Source organism: Pleurodeles waltl, chromosome 3_2, assembly GCF_031143425.1.
Source record: "Pleurodeles waltl isolate 20211129_DDA chromosome 3_2, aPleWal1.hap1.20221129, whole genome shotgun sequence".
Classification (NCBI taxonomy): domain Eukaryota; kingdom Metazoa; phylum Chordata; class Amphibia; order Caudata; family Salamandridae; genus Pleurodeles; species Pleurodeles waltl.
In genome coordinates, this window is record NC_090441.1 from 131,566,520 (window position 1) to 131,591,465 (window position 24,946).

Genomic DNA, 24,946 nt, shown 5'->3' on the forward strand with positions numbered 1-24,946 from the left:
AAAGAGAGTGGAGCCCCAACTGAAGGATGAGCTGCCACTTTGTTCCTGGCAGTAAATTTGCCACCTCGGAGGCCAGAGGTCGCAAAGGCAGTGCCAGGGGTCGCAAAGGGCAAGCCAGCCGTTGTAGCCCTAACTGAGGTGTATGACTGGGTAGTTCTGTGTAATTTAAAACTTTTAAATTAAATTCTTTTTATGGGTGAGCGCAAAGCGCACCGTCCCATTCTGTAATCACTGTTTGGGCTTCAAACCACGCCCATGTCACGCCAGTCACTTACATTGGTTCATGGGTTGGTTTGTGTGCTTGCCTTTTAAAATCTGCTTGCTTTCATTTGTGAAAGGCATGCATACGTCATGCCTTTTCTGGTGTTTAGCCCACCTACACAGCACCGGTAAACTACTAAAAAATCGATGTTTTTAGCATGGTGTCCGGACTACTTTATCAGTTTGTTTTCCAAATAGCGCGATCGCGCTGCATTTTACATAGCGCGATTGCGCTGCGTTTTTTTTTCTTTACAACGCTAATAGCTCTAACTGTAGCTAATGCGATACCCGTTGCATTGAAAATGCTTGTTTATGGTTCCTCTGACTTTGATGGACATTTGGGTCTGCTGGATGCTCATAAATGCGACCTCTTGTAGTGGACGGAAGGGAGGTGTGTAAAGGAGGACTCTTAGGGAGAAGCATGGAGAGATGATGGGTGAATGCAGAGAATAGTGGATGAACAGAATGATGGAGAGAGGATGGCTAAGGAGGTGACAAAAAGGAGGATGGAGGAACAGTGAGATGAGGGAAGGATGGATAATGGATGGAGAAATGGGTGGATGGAACGAAAAGGTATGTGAACTGTTGGATGGAAAGACAGAAGGAAGGGAACCTTGATGGATGGATGAATATCTGGATTGAAATAAGGAAAGATAGAAAGAAGAATGAATGAATAGCAGGAAAGAAGGAAAGTTGACGGATGAAAAAGAAAGGAAGCAAAAAGACAAGGATGGATAAAACAGGACCAGAGCATGGACCAAAGTAAGGAAAGCAAGATGGAAAATCAAAGACGGACATCAAGAAGGAAGGGCAACATTTTGAAAGGAGGACGGAGAGAAAGAAGGAAGGAAATTTAAGAATATCAGTCTTCCCTTGGGAGAGCAATCACCCAAATGACTGCAGCATTCGCTTGCCTCACCCTCTCACTCAGAATTATTTGGGAAATGGTTCAAATTGGGTGTATTTTATTTTTCTGTCTACTCGTTTGTGGTGATTGCTTGCGCCATGCTCAATATTTTCAGCGCTAACGGTGAGATTTAACTTTTCAGAGTCTGGGAAGCTATATATATGCACTACATCTGGCTGTAGTTTCAGTCGAGAATGCTTGCATAGAAAAGGTCATATTTCATCATGCTTTGAAGCCCTCTACTGGTCTATAGTACAATCTTTGTAGGACTGAGTCTGGAAGTGGGATATGAGTCGTTGTCTACAGTTTGAGGTATGCAGGATGGATATGTCTTCTCAAGACCAGGGTATCCAACCAATAGTTGACAGAAAAAGGATTACTGACTCCTTTTGTTAGCTTCTGTGGGGCTGTCGGGTCTATGGGTCTCCAGCTGGTATAGGAAGTGGTCAGGTATGTATTGTTTTTTATTTCCTGCCTTCCACTGTTAATTTGGGTTTGGATTGCCCTGTGAAGTTTCATAACAACATACGCTTTACTTAATTTTGCAATGTTAGGTAATGAAGTTTGAGCACATAAGAAGCATCAATATATTTACGAGCACACACACCTCGGGGTAGTTCTCTGTGATGACTCAAAATCCCCAAAGACAATCACTCTAAGAGCTTTGCATTTCCTCAAAATTGATTTAAGAATTTTCTCTTCTGCTGCAGGAAACCCCATCAGTTTGAACCTCTCCTTTATGAGGAGCTCATTGAAAGCCACAAGCTTGGAGGCCACTGGCAGTAGATGTCAGGCTCAGGTGGCATCTCAGGGCACTGTACCAACAGAAGGAACAATTGCTCCATAGCATGATACCAATGCTAAGGATTTATGTTTGAATTTTTGTGAAGAATCTTATTTAAAACTTTTGTGGATCACAAGTCACATAAAATCAGACAGTTCTCAGTTCGTCCACATCACAGTGCCATCGTTTACTTATTATTCCATTTTAAAGGAATAGGCATGCATTTTAGTCACTACTATATATTCCTATAAATGCAAATGAGCATCCCAGCCAGTATCAGAATGGCTCATTTTCATTGGCTGTCCAAGAGGTCAGCATCTATCAGACTTTCCCAGTGACACAAAGAGTCCCACAATGGACCTTGGTTCAGGTGGCAGTGCAGTATTATTGAGGGTTTTCTTCAGCGGTATAATCAGCATTCTCCATTCCCAGTATCAGCAGAAATAAATACAAAGAATGAGGAGAAATACTCCAGCATCTCACCATGGCTGAGAGGACGTGTCCAAATGAGGTGTAAGAGGACAGAGGAAAGGTTAGGGATGAGGGCATAAGTAAGGGGGTGGGGAGCTGGGGGCCACACTGAGAAGATGGAGTGAGAGGGTGGGAAGCAGAACATTTGCATCACATCTGGCTGTACTTTCAGCTGCAGAGAAGCGTGTTTAACAAAGGGTTCTGATAGTTGAACACTTGATACAATTTGTAACCTGTTTCTGACATTGCTCCCCTCCTGGGGTGCAACAAAGACCTCGCCCTTCATTACTTTGCAAACCTGCCAGAATTTAAACATGGAAAACTCTCAGACCCCACCATCAAATATGAAGAGTTGTGTTTACTGAGTGTTATCTGGTTGGTGTGTGCAAGTGTATTGTGACCCTTTGTTTTTTAATATATGTTTATGTTTTGTTGGTTAAGTTGTACTGTTTTTTAATAGTGTATAAAACATCACAAATCGTCTCAATAATGAAGCTTGACTTTAAAGTGTGCCATATTATCAAGTGTACATCATTTTTTTTGTTTTTGGATTGCATGCTTTTCACCAATCATAGTGAATAACTACATGTTTTGAAGTAATTCCCTCAGGATTGTTGAATGTTTTATGCCTTAAGGGCTTTGGCCTCCCCACATCAGCCAATAGAGGGCCCGGGTTAACAAAGGCCGCATGTAGGGTTGAACCCAGGGGCAGACAAGTTATAACACAAAAAGCCACCTCCAAGTTCAAGTGCTTGTGGGTATTAGCAGACCAGGGTCTTAAGATATGTTGCTGAAATAAGGAAACAGTCATTGATGGTGCCACCTCCCTCAGGACCTCTAGCTGTCCACTGCAAGTGGTTGTTTTCCTGACTCACCCCTCTCCTCTAGGAGGGTGTCTTTACCCTGACTCACTTCTCCTTATGAGGACAGTGGATTTCCCTGAGTTACCTCCCGTTATAAGGGTTTACACTGGAGTGAAATGAGTGTTCAGGTGTTAGTAGACGAAGCACATGTTATTCAGCGCCAAGCATGGGGGAATGGGGCTTCGCAGCACACTCTGGGACCTGCGTGGTCACAGCATTCTCCTGTGACGCTCATGGATCCAGATTTTCACTTCCACTAGTAGAACCCACTCGGCCGTGAACAGTTCTTTGTGGGGGTGGGTCAGGCCTTGTGTCCAAAGTCAGTGGCATTTCAAAGGTTCTACTGGGTCTGATAAAAGCGAGCGAAATGATTCCTGGCTCCCAGGGTTAGGTAGGAAATGGCAGTCAGTATCGGGGTGCAGTGGGCCCTTCATGTCTCGGAGTCTAGGGGGCACCACACCTGCTGCTTTCACGGTAGCTTGTCCCCTGTCAGACTGGAATGTAGTGAGTCCAACTGATTCTGGCCCGCCCATCATTTTTGGCCAGATGGTTTGGCCCAAACACCAGCCCAATCATGTTGGTCAAAACAACGCAACACCCCAAAACAGGTGTGTGCAGAAAAGAGGTTGGGTGCGGGCATCATTCCAGTCACTTCCGGAACTTTCTTCGCCACCTGCTTAACCTGTTGCTTATTCAAATGAGCTCCCGTGCTACCTGCAACCCACGCTCACTCGCTCCTGATGCAAGACCGAGCTTGTAAACCCTGTCCTAAGCGACGGTAAAATATAGATTCCTCGAGACAGAATAAAGTTCTAGGAAATCCTGCACACGGAAATGACTCCTGTTTTTTAGAGCATTTATTTTCAAGTGTATATGTTTGGCTCTTGGAAAGGAGCTGCTAAGTGCCTGCTAATATCCACTATTTTCAAGCCCACGCTGGAAAAAAAATGATTTCTCAGAAGCTGGCGGTTATTGTTGTGGCAAATAAATTGCTGCTCCCAAACCCATTTATTTGTCGGATGTGGTCACGGCGCCCTTTCCCGAGTGTTCTTGGTTTAGGAAATAATCGGTCCATTTCTAGCGAGGAGTTTATTGAAAGGGTATCCGAAATGCATTTAATGCACGTTGTCATCTTTCTTAGATATTACACAAGCTTAATTTATAAAGCATAGCGTTTATTCAGTCCTACACGTCCAGTTACTGAGGCTAACGGGGAAATTGATGAGAGACGGCCCTCGGCACGCGGCGCTACACAGCACCCCACTGGTAGCCAGAATGCCAATATTAAGGGGCAGATTTATGGAAAGTAGCGCTGCACCGAGTGTAGCGCCACTTTCCCTGCGCCCTTTAGTACCCCCTACCGCCACCATGTGTGCGCCGTATTTCAAATATGGCGCATCATGGCGCAGGGTATGGAGCAATAGCATCATTCAATGTGACGCTATTGATGTACTCCTGCAGAGTACATAAGGGCCATTATAAATAATGGCAGCCCCCTTTTAACACCTGCTCTGAGCAGGCCTTAAAAGCGCTGAAAAAATGGTGCAAGGAAATCTCAGAGATTTCCTTGCGCTATTTTTTCGGTCCCCCTAATGGGGGAACGCCCCCTTTGCATACATTATGCCTGGCGCATGCATAATGTAAAGGGTTACAGGGTGGCACTCTGTATATATGGCACAGGGATCTTGGCCTTGTTGGCCCACATTAACGTAGAAAATAATGACACTAGTGTGGCGCTAGGGGATTATAAATATGCCCCTTAGTCATTATTTTGGTTAAAATGTATTTTTGTTTTAAACATGACTGACATCTTTCCTAGGCGCTACACTGCACACTGTCTTACCACGAGTGCCAATCACCTAAGGGAAAGAGCACCCATGGACATGGTATTTTTTCTGCAATAGCTGCATAGAGGAACAGTTTCGAGGACCTAAACTAGCGTTATAGCCACTGCCGAAGGCCACACTGGTTGTTAAAGGCCCTGTACTTGAGTTAAATAACCCGAACTGGAGGTAACATAATATGTAAATCACAAGCTAAGACAGAAGTACAATGGTGCATTGGTAGATATTAATTACTTCCAGGTCCCTCATGTCCTCGTCCCATTCATTACTAGTGAGATATCCCTACTTTGCTGACAGAAAAAAAGAACAAGGAATGCTGGGAACCTTACCCTCCCACACCTTTCCACCAGGAGTACATAAGCGTACTTACCCAGAATTCCGCCTGTTCTTTTTGCTGTCTGCTGGGAGGATGTTATGGACAAGGAAGGAGGGTGGCTCCTGCTGGGTTGGGGCCTTTCCCTTTGTGGGTCTCTATGCTGTCTGTGGGGCTGGTCGCATGGTGCTTGCTCTGTTTCTTCTCTGTAAGGGCTGGCTATTTTTTGGGGTCATGTGCCCCGTTTTCCAACTAGGGTATTCCTCTGTGGTATTCCTTCTTGTTATGTGGCGATGTTGGGTCTGCTTTGGCTGCTTGGTGCGTTCCGTTTGGGTTTCTGAGGGTCCCAGTTTGTCCTGCGGGTCCCCTTTGGCTGATGGGGCTGGTATTGTTGGTAGGTCCTGGGGGTTTGCCATGTGTGCCTTCCTCTTCTGGGTGTGTTTGAGGTGTTCTACAGGGTATGGGAGTCTCATTCCTGATTTTCCAGTCCGAGTACTCGTGGTTTTCCCTGCTGCCTGCCTGGGTGTGTTCGGATTGGAAGCATTGTGGCTCCTTTGGGCTCCTTGTTCCCTGGCCTCTTGGTTTCTCTTTCTCTCTTGGCTCATTGGTTGCTCGGGATGCCTGGGGGAATGGATGTGCTGTTGTGGATCTGCTCTGTTCTTTTTGGGGTTGATTGCCTTGAGGTTAGCTGGCTGGGGCCTGCTCCCTGCTTTCCCTCCTGGGCTTCTCCCTTTCTGGAGGATTCCCTCCCCTGTTCTTCCAGTGCAGCTTCTTTTGGGCTCTGCTGTCTGGTAGAAGGGTGGATGGCCGCATAGGTATTGGCTCTCCCTGCCTTCTGAGTGTGAGCTGTTGGACTTTCATGGTGGTTGTCTGTTTTTTTGTTTTGGGAGTTCGGTCCTGCAGGCATTGGCGTTTGCCTCTGTTGGCTGTTGCCTTTGTTGTGGCTCTGCTGCTCTTTTCCCTCTTGTATGAGGGTTGTGTCTATGGTCCTACTCTGGTGGTACTTCTTTCAGTGGGTGCTACTTTGTTGCTCCTTTGCGTTGGTTCTCTGGGTGCTGCTGGCCCCTTTCCTGGTTGTTCGGCTTGCCTCCTTGGGCGCTGGGTACTGGTGCCGGGCTGGGTGTTGGTTTCGGACTGAGGTTCTGTGTGCCTTCAGTCCATCCCTCATCTTCAGGGTTTTGTTTTCTCTTGCCTTTCCCAGACCAGACCCCGGAGGAAACCACGAAGGAGAGCCGGTTAACCCCAAAGATGCAGGGAGGCTCTCTTGGGCTGAGCCACCTCGTAGAGAAGAAGGGAGCGGCCCGGGAGGCCCTGGAGGGCCCCAGAGACCCCCCGCACAGCTTGAGAGGAAGCTGCCAGTGTTTTGCAGCCTGCTCCAGGACATGGACTGCTGCCTGCTGGCTCCTTGGTGTTCATGCTCGGGCAGGAGATCTAGAGAGGTCTCTCCTGCTGTGAAGGGAGCTGTGTGCATTGCCCATGCTGGTATGTTCTGCCTATGGCGCATCTCTCCCTGAGTCTTAGCGGAACAGGATGGAATCTCGATGGAGGCCCCGTTCCCCCGAAGAACCTTTATCACATTTTGTAGACTAGGAGCGTGGCAATTCCTACACTGGTAGAGGGTGTTAGGCCTCGTTCCCCCCAAACATGTAGTAGGGGCGCAGGAGCCCCTGGGGGACCGAGCCGTGTTGAGGTGTACTGCCTGCCAGGCACCGGTGCAGGGGCACTGGATCTGCTGAGGATGAGTGACTGATTATGTGCTGAATTTGATGCTCTGTGTGTCCCTTCGTGTTGTGAGCACGGATATTGGTTCAGAGGTATGCCCCTCCTATAATGTTTTGTTTATGACATGGGCCATATGGAAATGCCTCGATGACATGCGCATTTAAGTTGTGGATAAGGATAACTTGCAATTTGGGGAAGGTTTTACTCCATATGCATTCAGGATGATGTCTTAGCATTCCTGATGGTGTGTGTTATTATGACAGATGCATCCTTGGTGACAGTAATGATTTTCCCTGTTCATTCTATGCAATTTTTCTTTTGTGACAATGACAACCTGACTACTGCTTGTGTTGTAGAATACTGTCGTAGAGTACTAGTAACCTGTGTAATATTCTTACAACTGCATGTGTAGCAGGGTATTACTGATGCATGTTGTGTGTGGTCTAATGATGTTTTACACAATACAGTTTATTTTTATAGAACCTGGTGTTGTGTTTCCTTTGTGGTGGGGATAGTGAGTCACATGTGTTGTGTGTGTTGTGTAATTGCTTCACACCTTGCCTCTGGGATAAGCCTGACTGCTCATGCCAAGCTACCAAGGGGGTGTGCAGGGGTGTGTAACTCCCTCGCCCTGACTAGAGTGGGTGGGTTCTGCCTAGCTGAGATGCATACCCTAGCCAACCAAAAAAACCATTTCTAACATAGGTCCTGCTGTTCCACTTTGTTTTAAAAACATTAATAGTGAATAATAGATTATTAATCACTACTAATGCAATAAAAGAAATAGCAGAAAAGGAGGTTGGAACCTGAAGTGGTAATGCATGCTACCACTGTATTCTCGGCACTAACTTTCCCACCTCTGAGGCCAGGGGTCTGAAAGTCAGTGCCAGGGATTGCAAAGGGCAAGCCAAGGGTCACAGCTGCAACCCCTGACAACCCCTAAATGACGTCCATGATGCCAGAACCGACCCCTGTTGTGGTTGAGAGTTCCCATCTATACACTGCATCATACCAGAGCGACACACTGGTTGAGAGTGCGGGACCTACGCACAGCAGCGAACAGAACCCAGCAGCCATTGAAAATGAAGGCTCGTGACGCTTCAGAAACCAGAACTCTGCAGTCATGAAAACTGCAGGCACGAGACGCTGCAGCAACCCAGATCCTGCCATAGTCAGAATGTCAGGCCCCAAGCACTGCAGTAAGCAAGTACCATACAGTCATCAAATCCAAGAGTCCAGGGTGTTGGCAGCAGGCTAGAACCACAATAGCATTAAAAGTGACAGGAACGGGCACTTGCAGCAGGCCAGAACCACAATAGCATTAAAAGTGAAATGAACAGGCACTTGCAGCAGGCAAGAACCTCTCTGACTTTAAAATCAGGCGGTCCAGCTACTATCAGGAGATAAAACACGAACTGTAAGGCCTTTAGACACTGACATCAGGCCAAAACCTCTCTCGGATTGCAGTCCTGCACCACACCTTTCCGCACTTCTTTCCTGCATTCACCAGAATGTTCTTGTCTTATTGGTGGTTTGTGCAGTCAGTAAGTGGGTGGTGTACAGGCTTACAGGTGAGTGCCTGGAGAACTTGTAGCATCGAATCTGCGACTTGCCATATCCACGAAACTCCACTCCTATCACCGCCCCCACATTCTACTTCCTCTTCCATCACTTGTAGTCCATTACTTCCGGCTCCCCCTCCACCATAACACACACAGCCTCTGTTCGACTCGCTTTCAACAGGAAGGAAGGGACCATGTGTTCCAAGAGCCTGTGCATTAGTCACAGTTTTGAGGGCTTTGCAAATCTGCTTATTGTGAAAGGTGCCAAGAAATCTCCGTTCTCTGGAAAATCTACTGTGTGGTCCCTTTCGCTTTTGCATTTTGCAGGTCTTTTTGATAGAAACATATTCGTACAAGGCGCATATTTACAAGCCCCTAGCGCCACCGGAGAGTCACTTTTTGTGATGCTCCGGTGGCGCTGTGCACTGTGCTGTATTTACAATGCATCGTTAAGCCACTTTTTGTGGCTTAATGCCGCCTTGTAAATATGCCCCCCTATGCAGTTTTCTGTGGCAGAGGGGCGTGCAGTGGGTGTAGCTGTGGGCGTTCCACCGCAACACCCAGTGTCTTTGACGCTGCCCCAGATTTACAAGAATTCATAAATCTGTGGCAGCGCCATAATCTGGCATGACTCACTGAGGAGAAATATTTTTATTTCTCCTCGTTTTTGCTTTTTTCATGTCTGCTGCATTCTGCAGCACACGTAGAAAGAGCAAAATGCCATGAATGATTGTTTATGTACAAGAAGGTCTTCCTGCAGCAAATCGCCACTGTAGATTGTTTATGTGCAGAAAGGGACACCTTCCTGCACATAAACAATAATTCTTTTCAACGCAGACACCCTTGCACTTTGGTGCAAGGATGCCTGGGTTGGCGCTGGCAGCTAAATTTAGCGCCAGCACTAGAGGAAACACTGGGGTGCCCCATATTTTTGTAAATACGGCGCATCCCTGTGTTTCAGAACTGACGCAGCGCGGCTCTGACAATTTCGGTGCAGCGCCAGGCTGTGCCAGTTCCTTGTAAATGTGACCCATGATCTGGCTGCATTCTCACCTGAAGGCCCCTCCTAAAACAGTTTGCATGAGTTTACCGCTAATGTGGCCGCAGTACATTATGGAAGTTGCAGTTCGCAATTCTACTTTCACTTATGTGCTGATAAATTACTGATGTGTGTGCACCATACAATGTATTTACTGCTCTATGAGGGTGCTGCTCTTTTGGCAATCGATGGGTGACTGTCCAAACGGTTCTAAGGTTTTCATTGAAGATCAATTCCCTTGCAGACTCTGAATATGTACCATATGCAGGGCCACTGGAATGATGTGAATTTGCGGCTCATTTTCCGCATAATAATGGATTTGGCCCATTGGCCACCTAATTCATCATCTGCTGCCTTAATCTGCAGATTTTAACAAAAAAATATTGTTTCTGGCTCAAACGGGTTAAAAGTTAATAATAATATGGCAACATCTGTGGCTGCACAGTGGAAAGCCCTTCGCAAAGCTTGACTGGTCGCCTTTCTGTTACTTATTGCTATATTTGGGTGCCAAACTGATAATAACGAGGTGAAGCGTGAAGCGTTTGCTCAGATAGTGCTAATGTGTAAAAATGACAAAATAATGAGGTAATACTATATACTAAAATGAGGTTCAATATACAGCACACTGTGCTATGCTATGCTCGGCATGTGCAAAGTGCATGGCTACCAGGAGCGTCCTAGGGCTGAAGTGCTGTCCTTCCATTAGCTAGTTGGAAGAGTGAATCACTCAAAAAGTTAGGTTTTGAGAAGCTCCCTGAATTTGGTTTCATCGTCTGTCAGTCTCAAAGATAGAGGCAGGGATTTAAAGAGTTTAGCTGACAGAGGCAAAGGAGCGTCCTCAGCATATTTGCCTTTTTCTTGTGTCATAATTTAGTCAGCCTTGCCGCATAATCTGGTCCTCCTCTGCCGCATATTTTCAGTTTCCCAGACTATATATACTGCTATTGTGTGTGGTCAGTCCTGTAGCTGCTAAAATTTAATGCCTAAACGTCTGTGTGTCATGTGGCTTGTTTGGTTTGTGCATTGTCTGACATTTACCTTAGTGAGTGATAGAAACTGTCGGTAGTGAGTGTTGTTTGGGAGCCCTAAAAGCCACTTGCTGGATTCCGTTGCATGGGTGTTAGGTGTTCAGTCTAATGGGTTTTGTTGATGATTTGTGTGTGGGTTGTCAGGAGGGTGTGTGCTATCGTGACAGTGGTGATACCGAACCCAGGCCCTGATTACCAGTGAGCAGCTAAACTCTGCAGACAACTGTGTTTCCTCCAGGACTGGAGTTCCAAGTACTATGGTAAACAGTGCATTCCCACAATTTTCTGTGGCAAATTTCAGCAGCTCAAAGCTACTGAGATTGGAATGAATGAATGAATGTCATTTGCAGCGCGCACAGGTGCCTTACAAGAAATGTCCCAGTGCTAAGACCCTGTAGAGCAGATAGGGAGTAAAACTTTAGCATTCCCTAAAAAGGTGTGTTTTCAGCTCAGACGTAAAAGCCTTGTCCACGTCTAGATCTGCAGTGTTTTTTGGAAATAAGGGCCAGATGTATCAAAGCTTTTTGCATTCGCAAACGGTGCGAATGCCCGTTTGCGAATGCAGAAAGCCCTTTCAGAATGTATCAAAGGCATTCTGAATGCAATTTTAAGGAATCGCTAAAATAGCGATTCCTTAAAATTGCGACCGTGTTTAGAGTCTCAAATTGCGACTCTCTAAATAAGAAATCACAAATAAGGAATCCTTATTTGCGATTTCTAAAGCACATGTATGAAGCAATTCCTTAATGCGAATTGGGCATTAAGGAATCGCTATTACCACCAAGTTGAACTTGGTGGTAACCATGTGCAAATTTTAAAAATGCATTTAAAATGCATTTTTAAAATTTACATGTAAAGCACACATGCCCTTTTGGCATGTGTGCACCTTACATGTTGTTAAACAATGTTTTGGGGTGCAGCAGAGGGGGCCTTAGGCCCCCAGCACCCTGGACTTTGCATTTCCCAAAATTGCGAATTCCAGTTAGGAATTCGCAATTTGGGACATGCAAAATATTCGCAAATATGGGCCGACAGGCCCATAGATGTGAATGGGGGCTGTATCGCAATTTGCGATTCAGTAATAGCATTTGCGATTTTTAAGAAATCGCTATTACCGAATCGCAAATTTGATACATTGCATTGTGCGGACAGAAATAGCGATTTCTTAAAAATCGCTATTTCCGATTCGCAAAATGCATTCTTGATACATCTGGCCCTAAATTCAATTTTTTTCCCGCCCAGTAGGAGAAGGACCGTCCTCCTAGGCTTTCCTTGTGTACCCTTGGGGGACACACCAGCCCGTGTTTGGAAGAACTAAAAACCCTACTAGGGTTATATTTCTTAAACCTCCTTGGTGCGTGGTGCAGAGCTCTGTGGTTAATTGTAAGTGCCTTGAAAACTCAACCTCTGATTTATCTGGAGGTACTGGAGTATTTTAAGATTTTTCATGGTGGATTGTCTCCTCGGACTGATGAGAATAGACGCTGCTGAGTTTTCCACCAGTTGTAACTTGTTAAGAAACCTTGCCGATATATCAAGATGAAGGACGCTGGCATAATCTAACCTGGGTGATCATTGCATGCACAACAATTTTGCGTGTGTGACCTGGTAAAAATGCACAGATCTTCAACAATTTCAGTAGAGTAAAACAGACAGCAGTGATTGCCCTTACATGCGCTTTGTATGACATGTTATTATCAAATTTTACACCCATGTTCCCCACCTCTAGTTTAGATACTGGATACCCCATTTATTTGATGGAAAAATGTTTGGTGAATTCTGATACATACAACTTTTGGTGCGGAAAGAACCAATCTTGCTTAGAGTTCCTCATTCTTGAGAGCACAATTAGAAACTGGAGATATTTACTGTACCCGGGAGATACCACATCCTATGTAGGTGTAGAGATTAGCCAGGTGAGGTAAATATCTCACCCTTTCACGAAAGAGTATGTAATCATTGCCTATATAGTATATCACTGTTGTGTTGGATGTGGGTGTGGCGTTCTGCCTGATGTCTTGTGTTGAAGGATTGTGCCTGCTGGTCCTTAGTGGCTAGAACCATTGTGAGCACGAATATACCAAGGAATCAAGTACATCTGTGCTGTGGTGACTGCTGTTCCGCCTGATGTGTTGTGATGGATGCTATTGGAAGCTGTGTGAGCAGGGCAAGCACATCACAATACATTTCTGACTTGGCTACAATGGACACTGGGGCATTGAAACAAAACTGTGAGGTGCATGACTTGGATTACTATTGCAATGCCAGTTCATGCACCTCAGTACATTACAGTGGAGAGTTCTGTTGCCTTTGCAAATGTTTCTGCTGGGTTGCTAATCTCAGTAGACATAGAAGAGTGTGTTATATTTTGGCTCTGCGCCTCAGTATTGATTAATTTGTTACAATGTTGGAGTTTGTTGAGTATTTTAGTGGCTTTTATTTATAGAGCGCACCTGAGTGCTCCAAGTGTGTTCTTTGTGTCCGCAGACTGTGGGATATGAACAGAGCCTACGGACACCTGGGAGAGCTACTTGTGGAAACAAATGGGCAGGATAGAGATTTTGAGCTTGTTTTTATGTTCTGATGATTTGGGGCCAGATGTATCAAACAATTTTGCATTCACAAACGGTGCGAATCACAAAATTCCACCATTTGCGAATGCAAAATCACCTTTCATGATTTATGAAAGGAATTCGCAGTGCAATTTTAAGGAATCGCAAAAATAGCGATTCCTTAAAATTGCGACCCCGTTTAGGGAATCGCAAATTGTGATTCTCTAAATAGGAAATCGCAAATAGGGAATTCCTATTTGCGGTTTCCAAAGCACATGTATCAAGAATTTCCTAAATGCAAATTGGGAATTTAGGAAATGCAATTACCACCAAATCCAAGTCAGTGGCAACCATGTGCAATTTTTAAAAATGCATTATAAATGCATTTTAAAAAATGACATGTAGCGCACACATGCACCTAGGGCATGTGTGCGCTACATGTCTGCAAATATTTTTTTGGCGTGCATCAAAGGCCCCCCAGCACCCTTGGGTTTGCATTACTTAATTTGCAAATTCCTAACGGGAATTCGCAAATTAGCTAATGCAAAATTATTCGCACCTATGGGCCTATAGGCACCTATAGGCCCATAGGGACGAATGGAGTCCCATTCCCTAATTGCGATTCAGTAATAGCGATTGCCAATTTAAAGAAATCGCTATTACCGAATCGCAATTTTCATACATACCATTTTGCATTTCTTAAATAGCGATTTCTTAAAAATCGCTATTTAGGAAATGCAAACCGGGATGATGATACATCTGGCCCTAGTTTCATTAGAGATCTCACTATATTGTGTCATCATGGAGTGCTTTGTTACTGTCTCAGACTTTTTGGATAGGAATAGGAGCTCCAATTTGGTTAACCGTATGAATACTTCCAATGTGACTCTTGACACCCTAATGTGGGATTCTCGTGGGTGAGAGGTGCATAGAAGGCCCTGGGACCTGGCATGCAAGCACTCCTCATCAGCCAAGCTAGATTGAATCCTGTGGTGCATTGAGCACGGGACCCGCGTCTGGACATACCCTTCCCATTTAGGGTGACAAAAGCAAAAAGAACAGATGATGGATGGAATGCTGAACAATGCAAACATTCTTTTGTGTTGCTAAAGTTGTCCTAAGTAGGAAGGGTATGCCTAGACCTGGGCTCCGTGCTCACTGTGCCACTGGATTCAAGCTAGCTTGGCTGATGAAGGGTGATACCTTGAAACCGGTCCCAGGATTCTTGTTTCTGATCCAGAGAGGACCTGGCTTGGCAGTTCAGGCTGGAGTGTTACCATAAGGAACACGGAAAGACTGATTTGCATATGGCTGGGTCCAAACTGGGGTGACATGGTGAGCAAAAAAACCAATCGATTAAACCCAGAACTGTGACTTGGGGTACGCGTTTGAAAAGTTGCAGCACTCCGTACATCATCCTTTTGTGTACCTATATCAGGTTTTCTTCACTGATGTGGCCTCCAGTTGTCCTTGTACTTGCAGTTCACCATTTTTCACCATTTTGCTTTTTCCCTCCTTGCGATCAATGTGTTAATTATATATCCTAAGAAGTCTCTTCAGACCAGTTTTTCTCAGTCTTTACTATTCATCCACAGAGCATATTGCGTTACCCATGTCAAGGCGGTGCCTGCCATACGACTGATCCATTACTACATGTGACGTTTTTTCCAGTTGTTCGAGCCGCCATTTTCCAGGATTATGATTACTCGAGCAGTGGTGACAGAGAAGAAAATAAAGTCTTAAGGTCACCGTGATGTGGCATTTAGTAGACCAAGTCTGACCAAACTCAGTGTTGCCTAGATGTCAACATAGCAGTGTGGTCACGTTAAGCGTTGTTTGGCACCTCAGCGATTCACAGTTTCCACCTCATTACACAAGATCAATATTAAGCTGGTTTAATGATAATGTAAACGCTTTTGAATTAAATATTGGCGTCCCCTGTATGTCATACTAGCATCACAGCTCAGAGGGAGAACGTATGTTCAACTGGGCATGGGCGCGAGCAGCAGGCGCTCCAAGCCACACTGGCTCAGGGGTGCAAGAGGAAGGTGAAGGGGACATCTAATTGGCTGAGGCCACTCTTCTGACTGATGCCAATGGTTCTGGTCTGCACAGAAGAGGCTCATTAGTGAGATTGTGTTGGCCAGAAATGCCTCGCTGGCCGCCTCACCAGTGTGTGTGAAATTCGTAGACTAAATATTGTTACTGGCACCATCAGCTGGAGAGGAAAGTGGCTGTGTGCGGAGGCCATTTTAGAGAGAACCTTAATCTATGAGGCATATTTAAGAGCCCTGGCGCCACCTTAGTGCCGCCATATTGTCATTTTTTCGATGCTACGGCAGCGCTAAAGTGGCTTTTTACCTACCCCATGTTAAGAAAGTAGAGCACTGCATGCATTGCGCCACTTTGTAAACCCTTGTGCCACATTATGCCTGCACCAGGCATAATGTATGCAAGGGGGGCGTTACGGTGCTAGGAGGCCTACAAAACTGGTGCACTGAAATGTAAAAGATTTCACTGCACCATTTTTGGGTCATTTTTAACGCCTGCTCAGAGCAGGCGTTAAAATGATGTCCCCAAAGAAAACTATGGGCCTCTTTGCACTTTGCTACACTAGCATCAACATTTTTGATGCTAGAATAGCAAAGCGCCACAATAGTGTAAACATTTTTGACGCTATTGTACTAATGACTGCCATGGTGTGCCGTATTATAAATACTCCGCAACCACGGTGTTGTTAAGTGCCAGTAGGAGGGCGCAGAAAAAGTGGCGCATCAGCTCTGATGCGCCACTTTTTCTTAAATATGGGCCTAAATTAAAAAAAAAATCCTTTGTATTGCATGTGAAAATGATCCCAGAAAAATAATTAATCACTCTCATTGAGAAGCTCTTGGCACAATGGGCCAGATGTAGTAAGCCGTTTGCATGTCGCAAACTGCAAAAATCGCAGTTTGCAGCATGCAAACGGCCGAACGCGATGCTCATTCCCAAATTGCGAGTCGGTACTGACTCGCAATTTGGGAATGCAACTCGCAAATAGGAAGGGGCGTTCCCTTCCTATTTGCGACTCGCATCGCAATTAAGAGAAACCAACTCACAGTTACCACCAGTGTCACACTGGTGGTAACTCATTCGCAAAAGGGAAGGGGTCCCCATGGGACCCCTTCCCCTTTGTGAATGTTGGCAAAAATATTTTTTCAGAGCAGGCAGTGGTCCTATGGACCACTGCCTACTCTGAAAAAAACGAAACCAAATGGTTTCGGTTTATTTTTCATTTTGCAACTCGTTTTCCTTTAAGGAAAACGGGTTGCAAAATGAAAAAAAAAACTGCTTTATTTATAAAGCAGTCACAGACATGGAGGTCTGCTGACTACAGCAGACCACCATCCCTGTGAGTGCAGGGACTCGCTATGGGGTCGCAAAATGCGACCCACCTCATGAATATTGATGAGGTGGGTCTTTGCGACCCCATAGTGAGTCGCAGAAGGTGTCTGAGACACCATTCTGCATCCAATTTTGCGACTTGCAAATTGCGAGTCGGTCAGACTCGCAATTTGCAAGTCGCAAAATTGGATTTTCCTACATCTGGCCCAATGTGTGATATGAAGTAATGTATACAAACAAGTTATTTTTATTATTTTTTTAGTTTAAATGATGTAAAGGTGCCATATGCCACCTCCGGTGGCAGACTGCTTAGGTTTAGAGTTCAGCAGTATGTAATGTTTGCTCATTTTTCAGGTGCAGGATATTGCATATTAACACATTCTGATACTTTCAGGCTTATACTTAACTGCTAAAAAAAAGCAAGTTGCTGTTATGGAAATATATCCATCTGGTTTCCAAGAACTTTTTTAAAGACGCAGAACGGGAGGGATTTGCCACTGTTTTCAACAACAACAAAAATCCACCTCAGCTGTTCAGTCCATTCTTTAATTTATAAAAAAATATTTCTGGGTTTTCACTTGGTTCTAAATTTCTACAATAAGAAAAATTCTAAAATAGACAACATAAGCACACTTACATACGCATACATCTATGTAAACACACATCTATGTGCAGCGTTACCTCCCACACTGCTGTGCAGAAAGCGTCAAAAATTAAATGTTAATAAAATGATTTTATTACCATTTTTTTATGTTTCTGCCAGGAAACAGAGTGTGTGGGCAGGGCGGGGCTAGTGCGTCACTGCTGCTAATGAAGGGCAACAGTGAGGAGTGGCCACTTCAGTTTTAAGTGCGCATGTTGGTTTGGCCGGCTACCTTACTATAACAAAAACGACATGCGCAATTCAAACCTCTCCAACCTGGCTGTCTTGGACAGCTAGGTTGGAGAGCAGGCACCTTTTGGAACGTACCTTTTGGAACGTGGAGGCGGCCCACTCTGGCCAATCAAGACACTTTTTTCATGCTGCTTAACCGCATGAAAACAGCGCCTTGATTGGATGAGGGAGTTGGCTGTGGGCTTCGCTCTCGGAGGACGTGCTGCAACGGAGAAGTACTGCAGAACAACTGTAAGGTAAGTTATTTTTTGGATATTTATATTAATGTGTATGTGTAATTATGTTAGTGTGTTATGCGTTGTGTGTAGTGTTTTGTGTATGTGTTTTATGCCCCTCTGTTGTAATTTGCCACCAACCGCCACTGTCTGTGTGTCTTTGGAAGAGGCATCCAAAGGTCTCTGTTGAATGTAGTACAAGGTTTGCACCTAAATCATTGTTCAGATAAAGTTTTAAGAGAGTTTTTTTAAACTTGTTATTATCAAATATCAGCTTCGTTCAATTAGACTTTCTCCTTTCGAGTTGATTTTTAGTTTTGTAGCTAAAACTCTGATGGGTACCACTTTATTGTAATTTTAGCATTTTAAATGACATTTTGACGGGATTTCCTTAAATATTATGCAGGACAAATGGCCACAAAGTGCTTATTTATTGCCAGTGGTGCACACGCAGCAAAAAGCTAAATCCAAGAGATCTTAAAATTGGTTATCATTATTAAATGGCTATTTTTGAGCATGTCGTACAGCACAAGGAATCTCTTGGCGCTATACCATCAAAGTAAACCGAAGTCATGCAGAAAAATAAGTAAGATTCATTTTTTATGTATATAGTCAACCACATATCCTCTATTAAAAAAACACGTTTTTAGTACCTTTCTAAATTTCAACAGCGATGGATTGGAATGCAGTTTGAGGGCTGATCTAGAGTTTCGTGGACGCGTTGCTCCATCAGAACGTCACAGGTATCCCGTCTGCCTTACTACTAGTGCATTATAGCCTATACAATCGCCTATGGCGCTCGTAATAAGGAGGATGGGTGACTGTCACTTTGTGATGGAGTCACCTATGTTTCAAACTTTAAATCAGGCCCTAAGTGTTAAGCTTGTGCTGGTTTGCACTTCCTGCACTTGAAAAGCCACCCTATGTTTGGCATTTCACCTGGGGTAACTTAAAGGGAAGCTAGAAGCTAGCTGCAATTGACACAAGATAGAGCATATTTATTGAATCTTTGCATTAGAAGTTTTGGAGCGTTGCCATGAGAGATCCAGTGCTGACTTGAACAGGCTGATTTGAAAAGGACTGTATTATGGTGTGGGAGCCAGCATGGGTGCAGTAGGTGCAGTGGCACCCGGGCACAGAGACCCCACTGAACTCTGGTTATTCTTGTATTTCACTGCCCAAGCATCAGTCGGGCCACCTTCCTTTCCTTTGGCCCATGGAACCGATGCGAGCCCCTGGGAGCCAGTGAAGCTGACGAGTACGGGTTGACACGTGATCAAGTGCCCTAGTCAGCGGTCTGGATTTTCTGCAATGACTGGGCAATCTAAGAAGGCCGAGTATACACAATGAATATGATATTGGATCCATGCATTGGACACTATTATTCCAGGGGAGAAATGATAAAAAAAATAAAAGAACAACACAAAATAAGTAGGGAACAGGTTTTTGTGACTGCTGAATTTGGTGGTCCTAGTTTAATTCAGTATTCAACAGCATTCCTAAATACTTTAAAGAGGATACTGTTTCCAGACCCCTTTATAAGAGAGGTTTTTGAAATAAGATGTTTTTGGGCGAAGTTTTGAGAAGATGACAAACTTCACCAACTTTGATTAGAGATAAAATTCCTGACAAAACAGTTTTTCTCCAAAAATCCTTCAGGAAAAACCTACTTTGAAAGGCATTTCCAGACTTAACATGCGTTTCCGTGACTGCTGCTTCCTGCGTATCCTAGCCTTGGGCATTCATTTTGCCTGTGTTTTTTAATTCTTCAGAACATTTATAAAAACTTTCTAAGATTTGAAAAGCAAACCTTTGCAGCATTGGACAGACTATTATTCATAACTTTAACAACATAAATGTACATTTTCATAATATCGTCCAGGAAATTGATTCCCGAAGTTTCATGTCTACATATATATGTCATGTTCCTGCTCTCTGAAATTCCAAGGACAGAGCAGAGACAGATCAGTCCTCTATTCTGCCTTGAGGAGAGGTGGGGGGCAGAACTCACCACTCTTGCTCTGGTGCGGTGCCAACTTGCATCAATATTTGCTCCGACCTACCACTGCATGGCTTTGCCAGTGCAAAGATATCATTTTGCATTTGTTGGTGGTTCAGATATCCTAGTTTGACTGGTTTGTAGGTGTAAAATCACTCTGCGTTAGTGCAGTGTGAGCTAACAGGGCTGCAGATATAGTTGGCCTCAGATAAAACGATTTCTTGGATGTCAAAGGCGCAATGGTGCTGTGGTGCCCTGCTCTTCCCCTGTCTCTTCCTGTCAGTCAAAGATCAGATGATATTTTCTTGAATCTCTTCATCACTGATATTAAACCCCCTCTTTTAATGGCATGGTCCCCTCTGGTGTCATTTCTCCAAAATCCCAGTGACTGTGAAAACATCCAAGGTCACTGAGCAGGTGATGGCATTAAGGCCCTGATTCTAAGCTTGGCGGGCGCCCGAAGACCGTACCGCGGTCAAAAGACCGCAGCGGTCATTCTGGGTTTCCCACTGGGCTGGCGGGCGACCGCCGAAAGTCCGCCCGCCAGCCCAGCGGGAAACACCCTTCCCACGAGGAAGCCGGCTCAGAATGGAGCCGGCGGAGTGGGAAGGTGCGACGGGTGCAGTTGCACCCGTCGCGAATTTCAGTGTCTGCAAAGCAGACACTGAAATTCTTTGTGGGGCCCTCTTACGGGGGCCCCTGCAGTGCCCATGCCATTGGCATGGGCACTGCAGGGGCCCCCAGGGGCCCCACGACACCCCATACCGCCATCCTGTTCCTGGCGGGCGAACCGCCAGGAACAGGATGGCGGTATGGGGTGTCAGAATCCCCATGGCGGTGCAGCAAGCTGCGCCGCCATGGCGGATTCCCATGGGCAGCGGAAAGTCGGCGGTACACCGCCGGCTTTCCGCTTCTGGCCGCGGCTGTACCGCCGCGGTCAGAATGCCCGGCGGAGCACCGCCAGCCTGTTGGCGGTGCTACCGCCAACCTCCACCCTGGCGGTATTTACCGCCAGGGTCAGAATGACCCCCTAAATGTATTAGCCATTTCAAAGCAGGGGTTTGATCTCTCCCAAGAAATGTTCAAGGGTGAAAAAACATTTACAGATATTTAGGCGGACACGTCATGGGTTGCAGAGGCAGATCTAAACAACTCATGAAATAATGCAAAGGTATGCAGCACTGTCCAGGAGCATTATTCTTGAACTGCAGGCAATACATGTATGATCACTAGAAACATGTGCGCCTGGTAAAAACACTGGAAACTCAAAAGACAAACTGGGAAAATAGAGTCCATGTGATAAATCACTCTCCAAAAGACACAAAACTCTGTGCTGTGCCAAAGGAATAATAGCAGTGATGTAGTCTACATTTTTGTAGAGTCCTTCTTGTTGCAAAGGTCATCAGGATGTGGCAATCTGTCATATGCTAATCAAAGTATTAATAGTAAAACATAGAAGCTACACTGACACATAATTTAAAAGTCCATTTGCTTGTTTTGCAGAGTTCCACTTAGGTGGTATTTGAATTAAATCACATGTCAGATAGATTAAACTGATGTTATAATGTAATTTAGACTCTAGACTAACAGTGCATATAGAAACGACATTGAATTCCTAATGATTAATTAATTTACAATGCGTGCAAAAATGAGAGAAATGCACTTCTCTGTTATACTTCATGAAAGGCATTAGCAAAGTTTTTATGTTTAGAATGAAATGTATTATTCATATTAATGCGGTAATATTAATGTTGAATTCACAAGTTGCATATTACAGGTGCCTTATTAAAACATATTAATTGAATGTAATGTCATGATTTCTTGCATTAGCATAAGTGAGGCCTGCAGAGTTTGCATTTTGTGATTGTGTTAGAAATGCTGACTCATTTCCTAACGTGAACTTTCTTTTAGGCTTTGATCCCGTAAGAAGACTAGATTTTGGTAATGGACTCCATTGTTTAGACTTAGAGAGAATGGGGGTTATTCTAACTTTGGAGGAGTGTTAATCCGTCCCAAAAGTGACGGTAAAGTGACGGATATACCACCAGCCGTATTACGAGTTCCATAGGATATAATGGACTCGTAATACGGCTGGTGGTAAATCCGTCACTTTTCCGTCACTTTTGGGACGGATTAACACCTCCTCCAAAGTTAGAATAACCCCCAATGTATCTTATCACCCTTGGGAGAGGATCATTGTTGAAATGGACTGACATGGTATACAATTGTTTCAAACTTGTGTGGAGTCACACCGATGTAAGATGTTCTCATGGAATGCTTGGTAAAGAATGCATATGTTTCAACTTGGAGTCGTGCGATTGATTATTATTGGATGATGCCCGTTCAACGTGACATGGACTGATACTTTTGGTGAATCAGAATGCTTTATGCCTTTTGAATGTGACAGTGCCCAGATGGACTTTGGTCACATTAGGAGAACCCCTTTTTCACAGATGCTTGTAGCTGCTTTGCTGATTAAGAGTGTCTGAACGTTGAGCCCTCTTGAAGAGGTATCTTCCTCTCTGCTTTTGCCCCTTGAGTTGCCCCTTTGAGATTTAGATTTTTTTATCCCCTTCAGAAGACTCTTGATTGAGCTTCTGATATGCTGATGCTTTCCCTTTTTATTTATCTCTATGACTATCTTAGTAACCTGCAGTCCGAGAGTATCTTTTACAAACTAATTTTGCCCTTTTTGTCTTTTGCTCTCATGTGTTTGCCCAACACATGTATTACCCTGATTTGGCTATCTCTAGAGAGTTTCATTGCCCAGCTAAATTATGATTTTGTTAAATTGAATTGTCTGATGACTGCAACACATTATTTCTGTATCTCAGAAACTTCTTTTAATAATATGTATTGATCTTCTTGAATGTTTAGTTTTCTTAATGCTAGTTCACCTGAAACTATTTCATCGCCTTAGACAAACCTTGGTGATTATGTATCTTTATAATTTGGTATTGTGAATAGTCTACATGACTTTAAGTTTGTGTTTGGACTAAAACTCCATAACCTTATTTCCGACTGGAATTTTCCTTCTGTGACCACATTGGTCAAGGTGTTTAACTTAATTGGGTTTATATTCAAATTGTGTTAGTGGTTCTACTAGACCACTTACTGGGTCCAAAGATCCATCCAACCTCGATGAGCATTGATTGCTGTGAAAGATGAAAATGCTCCAGCAGCAACTTTGCAGATAGTGCCGGGAGATATAAGGTGCATGATGTATACTGTTCTAATGACTATTCCATCAGAATGCCTGTGCCAGAACCTAAAATGGCATAGAAATTGCAGCCATGATACATTTGAGGGCTGTCAATGCCTGCTGGTGCTGTTAAGTATGTCAAGCTTCTTACAGTAATATCATGGCCAACTTTATGAGTTCAGAGTGTTGAAAATAAAATCAAGGTACAGCTCAACATGCCAAGGTGCCACCAGAAATCTCTCTGTATTGCTCAATTCGCCATGATGTTGCCGGTTATAGAAGAGGACTATTCCGTAGGCCACAGAACTGCCAATAATAGGATGCTTTTTAATAGGAGGCTGTTCAATCTGATAAGGTGCTGCTCAATATTTCAAGGTGGTGCTCAATATTCTAGGCTGGTACTCAGTATTTCAAGGTGCTGTATAATATCCTAGGCTGCAGGTCAGTAAGAAAAGGTGCTGCTCAATATGGCAACGTGCTGTTCAACATTTTAGGCTACTCCTCAATATTTCAAGGTGCTGTTCAAATGACAAGATGCTGCTCAATATTTCAAGGTGCTGTTCAATATCCTAGACTGCTGCTCAATATTTAAAGGTGCTGTTCAATATTCTAGGCTGCTGCTCAATATTTCAAGGTGCTGTTCAATATTCTAGGCTGCTGCTCAATATTTCAAGGTGCTGTTCAATATCCTCGGCTGCTGCTCAATATTTCAAGGTGGTGTTCAATATCCCAGGCTGCTGCTCAATGTGAGAAAGTGGTGTTTAACATTCTAGGCTGCTGCTCATTATGGCAACATGATGTTCAATATTCTAGTTAAGGTGCTGCTCAATATGCCACTTTACTGCTCAGCTTGGCAAGCTGCTGCTCAATATTCAAAAGAGCTGCTCAATATGACAAATTGCTGCTCACATTATTTTCTCCAGTGTTTTGCGTCTGTTCCACCCTTAAGTCTGCCACTTCCTAATATGGCTTGGATGGAAGTGGTGTTTCCTTCTCTCCTCTATCCTATTGTGCAGCTGTCTCTACAGTGTAGAGCTCTTGGGTTTAGGTAAAGAGATAGGCTGCCTGATCACCTCAGCAGCAGGATGGCTAGCTATGTGACTAAGTGTTGGGAATGGCCCTTTTTGCAGGGTTATCCCCAAACGTTTTGCCTTCTTCCTCCTATTTTTGAGGTCTGTTTTTGCTGGTTTATTGTCTCTGCGCACTTTACCACTGCTAATCAGTGCTAAAGTGCACGTGCTCCCTATAGAAAAGGATATAACAGTAAACAGTACATAGCTAGCAAGTGACCCCATGGCATGTGAGCTCTGCTGGTCAGCTCTTGCTTTTAGTCAACATCACTAAGCTTTCAGGAGCTAGTAGTGTCTCTTTAACCATAAACAATAGCCCTTTCCTTCGAAGATTCAAAGGTCTTCGGACCACCAGGGTCGTAATGAGGGCCATTGTCATTGTGGTCCTTTCCACCGATGTGTGAAGGTGTATCCTGGTGAAAGAGCACATGCCTCACCCACAGTAAAGTGTCTCAGTGGGTGACGTCAGTGTCTTAAGTGGACTGCCCCACTGCCCCATGCTGCAGCTTTAGAGGATAGAAGAAGAATCTGAATGACACAACTACAGACCAATGGATGAAGCGGGCTGGCAGTAAAGACCTGATAAGCAAGTATATAATATTAGTAAAATTAAAAGTTCTTGGCTAACGCCAGACATAAGTATAAGGTCCCAAAATGCTACTCCTGCTATTCGTGCATCGTTCCGTTTTTGTTTCATTCTTTTTTCTCACCCTGAAAACATGAAATAGCTCAATCTAAAAACCATAATTATTTTATTAATGAGTGCACATATCCTCTTATCCACATACTTTCCACAGCCTTTTTGACTCTATAAAAAGTTTGGAAAGTTCACCGA

At 44.3% G+C, this 24,946-nt stretch overlaps 1 protein-coding gene across 1 annotated transcript in view; it reads left to right on the forward strand.

Annotated features, from left to right (window-relative positions):
- Positions 1–24,946, forward strand: part of PITPNM3 (PITPNM family member 3) — a 1,929,018-nt gene that overhangs the window by 130,022 nt on the left and 1,774,050 nt on the right. The gene's annotated exons all lie outside the window — the stretch shown is intronic.